Genomic DNA, 8,510 nt, shown 5'->3' with positions numbered 1-8,510 from the left:
AGGAGAGGAAGGCCCTCTATGAGGTGGATTGATTCAGTGACTGGGATAATTGGGATGGGAGTGTCAGAGACAGTGCGATTGGCACAGGACAAAGCTGAGTTTAGGGCTGTTGTACATAGGGTTGCTATGAGTTGCAGGCGACTCGACGACACATAACAACAACAGCAAGCCAAACAACAACTAGCACCAAAGAGGAAAAAAAATAGATGAATTCTACCAATATTTACAGTCAGAAATTGGTGAAATGTGCAGGCAAGACGCATTAATAATAATGGGTAACAGAAATGCAAAACTTGGGAGCATGGAAGAAGGATCAGTTGTTGGAAAACATGAACTTGGTGAGAGAAATGAGGCTGGGGATAGAATGATAGAATTTTGTACAATTAATTATTGATTCATTGCAAATACCTTTTATAAGAAACCTAAATCGCAACCATATACATGGAGCTCACCTGATGATCTGTACAGGATTACATCTGTAGGAAAAATCATTGAGCAGTTCAATATCCAGTATGAAAACTTAGCCAGGTGCTGACTGTGGAACAGACCTTTGACTACTTATACACAAGTTCAAACTAAAGCTAAAGAAAATAAAATCAAATTCATGAGAATCAAAGTTTGAACTTGAGTCTATCCTTTCTGAATTGAAAGATATCAGGAACAGTTTTGAAGTCTTGAACATTAGTGAACATAGAGCAGATGCGCTGTGGAAGAGTATCATGAACATCATCCATGAAGAATGCAAAAGATCATTGCAAAGACAGAGTGGGAAAACTGAGATGGATGACAGAAGAGAATCTAAATACTGTATTAGCGTGCTGAGAAACCAAAGCAAAGAGAAGAAGAAAGAAGTGAAAGGGCTGAACAGAAGACTTCAAAAGACAGCATGGGAAGACAAAATAAAGTATCATAATGAAATGTGTAAAGAACTGGAGTTGGAAAATCAAAAGGACAGAACTCGCTCTGCATTTAAAAAAATTTTTTTTATTAATTTTAATGAACATTTAGAGGTTTTGGATTTTCATTCATCCATTGTTGCACTTTTTTATTTACCTGCTTCCCCCCACTTCGCTTCTCTCTTTGAAAAGCAAAAGATAAACTTCTTCGTTGTATACAATCCCCCCCCCGCCCCTGCCCCCAATGCGCTCTTCTATGCAACCTTAATTCTGGATTCCTGTGATAATCATAATATGCTATCATATGTCACCTTTAAACTGTTCTCTCCCTCATCTGTTTCAATTCAGTATACATAATCTATCCAGTTTTTCTCTGAAAGAACAAAAGAACAAATTTAAGCTTCAAGTATCTATATTTAAGGATGTATGGAAAGAATATTGATTGATCCAGAAAGCATTATTAAAATATGGAAGGAGTATACAGAATCGCTGTACCAAAAAGAATAAGCTGACACCGAAGAATTTGAAGAAACAATGTAAGATCAAGAGCCAATGGTGATTAAGGAGGAAATTCAGGCTGCTCTGAAAGATCTGGCAAAAAACAAGTCCCCAGGAATTGACACAATAACAGATGACATATTTCAACAGATACTGCCCTGGATTATACTCATTAGGTTGTGCCAAGAAATCTGGAGGATAATTACCTGGCCAGCTGACTGGAAGAGTTGTATATTTATTCACATTCCAAAAAAATGGTGACCTGACAGAGTGTGGAAATCAAACAATACCACTAATATCACATGCAAGCAAAATCCTGCTGAAGATAAAAAAAATGACTGGTTACATTATATATATAGAGAACTATCAGAGATACAGGCTGGATTTAGAAGAGGTCTGGCGTAAGAGACATTATTGCCAAAGTCAGATGAATCTTGGCAGAGGGCAAAGAGTGCCAGAAGCATGGCTATGTGTGCTTTATTGACTATGCACAGCAAAAGCATCTCACTGTGTGGATTGTAACCTTTAGAAGAACAGAAATCTCAGAACACTTGATGGTGCACATGCAAACCTATACTTGAACTAGGAAGCAGACCTCAGAACGGAGCAAGCAAGCATTGTATGATTCAAAACCAGGAAAGGAGTGCATCAGGGATGTGTCTTGTCTCCATATATTTTCAAACTATAGGTGGAAAAAAATAATTTGGTAGGCTGTGCTTTATAAGGAATGTAGCATCAGGATTGGAGGAAGACTTGTCAACAACCTGAGAGATACAGATGACAAAACCTTGCTTGCCAAAATTGAGCAGGACCTAAAGTGCTTACTGCAGAAAGTCAAGGAATATAGATTAAAGCTCAACATTATAGACAGATTATCACCACTGCCAGCTGGCAGTAGCATAAAAAATAGATAAGAGATTGAGGTTGTTAACAATTTCAGGTTGCTCAGCTCCATAATCAACACTCTTGGCAACAGCCGTTAGCAAATCAAAAGACAAATTGCACTGGGAAAATGGCCTCTCTAGAGTACTGAGATCAAAGATGTGAGTCTAGAGACTAAGATACACTTGATTCAGGACATGGTTTTTGCAATTACTTGCCATGCATTAGAGAGCTGGACAATGACTAAAAAGAAGAATCAGTGCCTTTGAGTTGTGGTGCTGGAGAAGAGCATTGAACATACCATGGACCACTAAGAGAATAAACAGGTCTGTCTTGGAGAGGATGAAACCAATTTTCTCTGTGGAGGCTAAGAGCTTGAAGCTCCATATCACATACTTTGGACACGTGGCCAGGAGGGACCAGTCTTTGAGAAGGACATCACACTCAGAAGGGTGAAAGTACAGCACTGGAGGGGAAGACTACGGATGAGATGGATTGACACGTAACTGAGGTAATGAGGTTGGAGTGTTGGAGTCAGTGAGAGTGGATCAGGATTGATAGAGCAAGGTTCAGAGCTGTTGTACATAAGGTTGCTCTGAATCACAGGTGATTCAATGGCACATAACAACAGCAACAAAAGATGAATATGCCTTTCTTTAACAAGTATTAAGTGTGGTGTTCATAACATTCCTTGGTAGGAGGATCTGCCTTGTTCACAGCAACTCCCAGATTCAAAATCAATACTGGAGACTACTACTATCATCAGGCTCCCAAGAACCGAGCCTGACAGGAAAGGCTAGGGCATTAGAAGGCAAAGTATCCAAACCATCTTAAGGAAAGTTAACCTACTTAAGTTAACCTACAGCTAGGCCATTCATAGAAGAAATTTCCACACTAGTATTAATAGGTGTGCTAGCAAAGTCCAACCAATGAGATCCAGGGAACTTTATTGCATCCTCTGATGGGAATCAGCAACCCCATCCTACTAACTGAACCCCAAGTTGCTGTTGACTTGAGACGTAACATAATCACCTTCTTGCTTAATGAAAAAGTAGTTTTCTCAGTTCTCTGAGAAGAATGGGAATCCCAGAACACTTTTTGCTTATCCTATACTTGGACCAGGAGGCTGTTGTCAGAACAGAGTAAGGAAAATCTGCATGGTTCAAAATTAGGAAAACCATATGCCAGGGATGTGTCCTATCTCTGTATGTTTTCACTCTATATGAGGAACAGATTATCTCAGAGGCTGGGCTCTATGCGGAGAAATGTGGCATTAAGATTGGAGGTAGACTCATCAATATCTGTGTTAAGCAGATGACAGAGCCCTGCTTGCTAAAACTGAGTACCTGAAGTGCTTGCTCAGAAGGTCAGGAACTGAACTACAGCCCTTAATAGCTCAACATCAAGAAAACAGATTCTCACCATTGGGTCAATTAGCAACATCATGATAGATGGTGAAGAGGTTGAGATTGTTAACAGCTTTAGTTGCTTGTCTCTACAATCAACACTAGGGTAGCAGTAGCCAGGAAATAAAAAGATGAATTGCATTGGGAAAGTCTGCTGGTGCCTTTGAACTGTGTTGTTGGAGAAGAGTACTGAATATACCATGGACTTCTAGGGGTCTCTCATTGTTGCACACTTTTCTCCCTTCCCTCCCAGTTTGCTTTTTTTTGAAGAAAAGTCCAAGTTTCTTATAAACTTTCATTAAAATCTCAATAAAAAAATCTTTGCAAAAAAGTATAAATATAAAGAAGGAATAACTTTAAAATCAATACTCTAACATTATGGCTTTTTTGTATAATTCAAAACATCTTTATCTTGAAACCTCTTGTTTACATGCCTAAGTGTTCAACACCAGAGTCAGAAAGTACAAAACTTGCTCACTATATTGTGTACGCATTTTCTTGGGAAAAGAAAAAAAAAAGAATAATTCCAAAGTTATAGGATATGTCTGTACCAAAAAAAGGCAAAAACAATAACAGTGGTAAATAGTATCAAAAAGAAATTAATTTTGTAACACAAGGTCAGTTTATCCTCACCTAGAAAACAAAGCAATGGGCATTCTTGGGACTGTTACAGAAACATGTGCCCAGTTCTACATTTGGTACAGTATTTTGTTGTTTATCGCTGAGTCAGAATAGACCCATAGCTGACTGTCTCAACAGTTTTCAGAGGCAGTTAATCATATGGAAGGAGACTGCACATTTTCTCTTGTGGACCAGCTGGTGTATTTGAACCCACGCTTTCAGGATTGAGGTGCAGCTTATAGTTGATAGAAATTTAACTTTATATTTTGCTCTTAATTTCATTATAGTAATGAAACTCTATTAACTATTGTTAATAAGTTATTGTTAACTCAGCATTTTTCTGTTACCAAATTATTTAAATACTCTAATTTTTCACCTACAAAAAAATGAACTGTAAATCTGCAGAGGTTACAAGGACCAAGAAGGTTAGTATAACTCCAAAATCGTGTGTGAAACATATGGGTTACCCAAAGCCAATATACAAATTTGCTCCATCAATAAGTAGGAAAAAATATTTAAATCTTTTTCAGAACTGATTAAATAGTTTTAAAAGGTATAAGAGTTTGTAAAACCTGATTAAACATTTGTAGAAGGTACAAGAATGTGTATAAATCTGTGGCTAAGTAGCAGAATAATAAGAATGGTGCTCAATTAGAATGAAAAAAAAAAGTAATATGATCTTAAAGTAGATCTTTTTTTTCTTTAGAAAAAGTGACTGAAGAGTAAATGTGATTATAAAGTTGTGTTGTTTTTGTTGTTATGTGCCATCGAGTCGCTTGCAACTCATAGCGACCTTATGTACAACAGTCCTAAACTCTGTTCTGTCCTGTGCCAATCGCATTGCCTCTGACACACTCATCCCGATTACCCCAGTCACCGAATCAATCCATCTTCTAGAGGGCCTTCCCCTCCTGCACCTTCCCTCTGCTCTCCCAAGCATGATGTCCTTCTCCAAGGTCCGGTCTCTCCTTACAACGTGACCAAAGCATGCCAGATGAAGCCTCAGAATCCTTGTCTCCAATGAGCAGTCCGGTTTAACCATCTCCAGGATGAATCAGTTTTTTTCTTAGCAGTCCATGGTACTCTCAATACTCTTCTCCAACACCAAAGCTCAAAGGCATCAATTCTCCTTCTATCCTCCTTAGTTTTTGTCCAACTCTCTGATGCATAACAAGTGATTGCAAAGACCATGGCCTGTATCAAGCGCACCTTAGTCTCCAGAGAGACACCATTGCTCTTCAGTACTTTAGAGAGGCCCCTGATAGCAGATTTTCCCATCGCAATACGTCTTTTAATTTCTTGGTTGCTTTGTGCCAAGAGTGTTTACTCTGGATCCAAATAGACTAAAGCTGTGAACAATCTCAATCTCTTCCCCATCCATCCTGATGCTGCCACTTGGTCCAGTGGTGAGAATCTTTGTTTTCTTGATGAAGGACACATCACCTTTGGACACATTACCACTGAATTAGGCGACTCTGGTCACAGTATAAGAAACTTAGTAGCTGACTAGTCTGGAATCACAAAGGCCAAGGAAGCTTTGGATATAAGCTATCGACCAAAGGCTGGACAATGGGAGACAGATGTTGAGGGAAGTAGGTAGAAGTGGAGGGGTATCTTGATGGATGGTGGAGCAAAGAAATCAGTGGGTCAGGACACTTGTGCCAAGGGTAGGGACAACACCAAAACTAATGGTTAGTTCTACAATAAGGGATATGTTTTCACTTTTTCTGTAAAATGCTTATCTGTTGGGTACTTCTCTAAATCTGAACAATCAGATTAAGACACACTAGGAAGAAGGACTGGCCATCCACTTCCAAAATAGCAGGCCTCTGAAAACCTATGTACCTGTATGATTATAAAGTAATAGTAAGTAAATAAAAGATAAAAATAAGTAATAAAGTATAAGAATAAATAAATAAATGTAATAAAAATAATAAAGAGTAAAGCAATGATATTTTAAGTAACAAGGAATTGTTCTGTATAGCTTTTTAAATGAGAAAATCCAGGCAAATAAAGTTTACTCTGAAAAGTTTTCTTAGTTTTAAATATTCTAAAAAAAAAAATAAGATGTATTCCTACTATTACTGCTAACATTTTGTCTTTCTTTTTTTTCTTATTAATTTTAATGAAAGTTTATAGAGACTTTGGATTTCTATTAATTCATTACTGCACTTTTCTCATTGTCAACCCCACCTCCCTGTTCACTCTTCTCTTTGAAAAGTAAAAAATATGTTTTTTCATTGTTATACAATCCCTCCCCTCAAGTCCACTCCACTATGCAGCCTTCATTCTGGACGCCTGTCATGACAATAATACCTAATCACATATCCCTTTTAAACAGTTCTCTTCCTCATCTGTTTCAATGAAGTATACATAATTTATCCCATTTTTATCAATCTCCCCCTAACCCTGATGTCAGTCCTGTCTTACAACAGTGGTACTATGCAGTATTTGTCCTTTTTGTGACTGAGATATTTCACTCAGCAGAATGTCACTCAGCATTTTGTATAATATTTCATGAGTTCTTTGTTTTTCAATGCAGCATAGTATTGCATTCTGTGAATATACCACAGCTTCTCTCTTCATTCATTTGTAGATGGACAGGTTGTTTCCAACTCTGCTATTGTGAATAAAGATGCAATAAACTTGGATGTGCATCTATCTGTTTGGGTGGTTGTTATGGTTTCTTTGGAGTATATTCCCAGTAGTGGAATTGTTGGGTCAAATGGTATTTCTATTTGCAACTTTTTGAGAAAGTGCCATACTGCCTTCCAGATGGTTGCAACATTTTATACTCCCACCAACAGTGAATAAAGGTTCCAGTCTCTCCACAACCTCGTCAGCATGTGATGTTTGCTGTTCTGTAAAATTTTGCTAGTCTTACTGGAGTGAGATGATATCTCCTAGTTGTTTTGATTTGCATCTCTCTTAGATTGAGGGATTTTGAACATTTCTTCAAGTGTTTGTTTGCCATATGAATGTCTTCTTTTTGAAGTGTCTGTTCATATCCTGTGCCCAGTTTTTAATTGGGTTGTTTACCTTTATTTTGTTGTAGAGCTCGAATATTTTATAAATTCTAGATATAAGTCTTTTATCTAACATATCATTACCAAATATCTTTTCCCAGTCTGTGTCTTCCCTTTTTATCCTGTTTGAAAAATTTTTGGATATACATAGGGATGCTATTCTTAGAAGATTCCATTCATCTGTTTTATCCTCTCCTGGTGGTAGATTTTTCAGGATGCTTAGAAGACTGTTTATGTTGTGGATTAGGACTTCTAAAGTTATTCCAAGCTTTTCTTTAGTGAAGTTTTTTTTATAGTCCTTGGTTTTAGTTCTAGGTGCATGATCCACTTTGAGTTGGTTTTTGTGTATGGAGTGAAGTGTGAATCTTGCTTGAGTTTTCTGCATATAGTTTTTCAATTTTGCCAACAACATTTGTTAAAAAGGCTGTAATTTCCTCACTTATAAGAAAAATAATTAATGTAATTCATCATATAAGCAAAATAAAGAACAAGAACTACATGATCGTATCAATTAATGCTGAAAAGTCCTTTGACAAAATTGAGCACCCTTTCCTGATTAAAACATTCAACAAAATAGGATTAGAGGGGAATTTCTTCAATACAGTAAAAATTATATAGGCCAAGTTGAGAGCCAAAATCGTTCTCAACGGAGAGAGGTTAAAGGCATTCCCTTTAAGAACAGGAAGTAGGCAAGGATGCCCACTCTCACCTCTCTTACTCAATATTGTATTGGAAGTCTTAGTGATAGGAATAAGAGAAGGAAATAAGAGGTATCCAAATTGGCAAAGAGGGGGTAAAATTATCTCTCTTCTGGCCAGACGGGAGAACGCTGCCGCCAGACAGGGTTCCACCGTGAGAGGGGCCTGGAAGAGACCCGGGAAGAACAACAGCCAGCCACCTACTGCAGAACTCCAGAGGAGCGAAGACTGTGAGACCCCAGAGGAAGGAAGACTACCCGACACTGTGTGATCTGCCTGCAACCCACACCTGTGTGACCCTTAACACACAGGGTGCTGCTGCATAAACCCCCAGCAGCGCCCAAGCCCCATCCCCACATCTTGGTGATAGTACCCAAGCCCTGCGCTCCTTACCCCCTAGTCTCTTGCTTTCCTCCCCTCCCCCCAACCCCCTTGCAGCTCCACAACCACACATCTCAACCCCCACCAAAGCCCTGTGACCTC

This window comes from Elephantulus edwardii, unplaced genomic scaffold, assembly GCF_000299155.1.
Source record: "Elephantulus edwardii isolate Elephantulus edwardi_28Jun2011 unplaced genomic scaffold, EleEdw1.0 scaffold00279, whole genome shotgun sequence".
In the NCBI taxonomy this organism is placed as follows: Eukaryota; Metazoa; Chordata; class Mammalia; order Macroscelidea; family Macroscelididae; genus Elephantulus; species Elephantulus edwardii.
The sequence above is the reverse complement of the archived record's forward strand: the minus strand, read 5'-3'. Positions refer to the sequence as shown.